The sequence below is a fragment of the Pelobates fuscus genome, chromosome 5 (assembly GCF_036172605.1).
Source record: "Pelobates fuscus isolate aPelFus1 chromosome 5, aPelFus1.pri, whole genome shotgun sequence".
NCBI classification, from domain to species: Eukaryota; Metazoa; Chordata; class Amphibia; order Anura; family Pelobatidae; genus Pelobates; species Pelobates fuscus.
The window spans coordinates 338,544,330-338,546,950 of record NC_086321.1 but is presented as its reverse complement, the minus strand read 5'-3'; positions in this window follow the sequence as shown (position 1 = coordinate 338,546,950).

Genomic DNA, 2,621 nt, shown 5'->3' with positions numbered 1-2,621 from the left:
TGAACCTTGTACTATATTTTAATATATATGTAATATTCTCTGGCAGGTTATTCCTTGTATGCAAAGTTCTATAGGAGAAATCAACTTGACCAAACTCTTTTTATATCTATGCTATAGTTAGTCAAGATAAGGCTGGACCTGAATAGCATCAGTATCTGCAAAACTCTCAATGCTATGATGAAAAAGCAACCCAAAACTTACTTAGAATTTATCGGAGATTGGCAGATGGCAAACAGCAGTCGGCGAATGTAATTTTATTTATTTATATTTGGTGCATTATTAGTCTTTGTGTTTATTAAAGAAGCAAATTTTATCTTCTACATTATTCTGTAATGTTGATGGCACTTATTCAATAAACATTGATTAATAAATAATCGAAAAATCTCTCTCTCATATATATATATATATATATATCTCAGCAAATCCAGTTATCTTCCATAAGTGATCTGAAGGTAGGGTATTATTATTATTGCCATTTATATAGCGCCAACATATTCCGTAGCGCTTTACAATATTATGAGAGGGGATTTACCTATAAAATAATAAATAGGACAATTACAAATAAACTTACAGGAACAATAGGTTGAAGAGGACCCTGCTCAATCGAGCTTACATTCTATAGGAGGTGGGGTGTAAAACACATTAGGACAGGAATTTGCAATCAAATAAGGTGGGCTGCCCTTTAGGAGAGGGCAAGAGACAGGTATGTGAGGTAAGGGTTAGTCTTGGAGGCCATAAGCTTAAATATAAAATTACCTGAAAATTGGTCGTCTGAGATAACGGATGCAGTCCGATGCATGCACATCTAATTGTGAAGGTCAGACATATACGATTTCCAATCATGGAACACAGATGCACAGGATTTCAACACTTGGAGAGTGCCAAAGGCCAAAACTGTATAGTTATATATATGCAATATCCATCAAAAATTACCAATAATCGCATAGTATAATCTAAAAATCAGGAACTCAATGTGCTATAATCGTTAATTTATAGAAGACAAAAATCCTGCTTTATTTTTAATCAAAATACATATTTTTTTGCACATTAAATTGTTGTTAGTGTATTGAATGACACTACAGTATTATTTTTCAGTTTTTTTTTTCACAGTAATATTTCACTCCATATGTCAAGAATATGAGCATTCTTTTACATTATACACTCTAGTTTACAGCAATTTATTACAGATAAATACCTCCTTACTCATTATTACCATTATTCTTATACTAAATAATAATTAGTAAGGGGGAAGGTGGTGAAATAAAATTAGATTATAGTTATATCAGGAACAGGCACAAGTGGCCAGATTTATGGATTAACTTCTACAGTCTTGGTTCCCAAACTGGGATAATATGGTAGTCGATAAGGCTACAGGTAATTTTGTTGTCTTAAGGGAGAATAAAAGAAAGATCTGTTTACACGGGGAGTAAAGTTTCTAAACTAGCTGTTAACATCCACTGCATCCATATTGTCACATTGATCTGCCAAACACCAGCTACTGCATTAAGCACAACACCTTCATACGGGAGTACCACAGCTCCTGGTTGGGGCTGAGTTGGTTGCCTATAAAATAATTCAGGCTTTTGGCTAAATTCAATATGCGTGTCATTGACTACTTATACACTGACTCGTGTCAGGGTCGTGGTGTGGAGTAGGAGTGGGGCTGGTTTAAAAGGTGACGGCTTGTTTGAAAAACAAGACATAAAACAGTGTGCATCTGCTTCCAGAAATATTTTATAAAAGGGCATTCCCAGCAGATGTGCAAAGTTGAGCCCTGAGCTTGTCTGCATCTCCAGCAGAGACCACGTTGGGACGGGTCAATTGCCTTCATCACTTGCCACATTCTGTATAACAAGGTAAGTAGCTTGTAAACCATTTCCTGGAAAGTGAGCAATGGTGTATTATCACATATATTCTGCAATTAAGCAGCAGAAAAATTATCCCTGGGCTCTTCCTGAACTAAGCTGGTGGTGGCAGCCTGGCCTGTGTTTGGAGAGTAGAGTATATATTTATATGCCAGTCTGGCATTGCAGTGTGTCAGACTGTGCTGCCAACATAATGTCAGTGTCATCTTCGAGCCTGCCCACGTGGTCCGCCAGACCCTGTATATCCTCATGCAGGCGTTGGATATCTGCCTTCACAGAAGCTTACTTCCTGCCGGTCTGTTTTAGTAGAGAGGGCCAAGCAAGCTCATCCAGTCTAGTCCTCCCAGCAGTAGTCGAGGTCCATCACTAACTCCGGTGAGACAGGCAGAGAGTATTTCAATTCAAGGCTTGTCTCTGTGTTTCAAGTGCAGCAATCGGGAACCACAATAAGGTTTCCCTGCAACCAGGTGATCAGAGTGCCATTTTCAGTGCAGTAGCCGATGGAAAAAACACTTGCCAGCGGAAGGTGAGTTGAAGCTCGGACTTCAAGCTGCCATCTTGCTCGGTGGCTCAGACAAGCCCCCGCAATAAGAAAAATTCATAAATATTTACAAAGATACAATAGATTTCTTCATATACCGAAAATGCACAAAATACTAGTAACATACTCACCCTTCCATACATTTCTGTAAAATATATACTGCAAAGGTATGCATACATCTTTCATTTCATGGTTAAAAAAAATAGAGAAAAAAG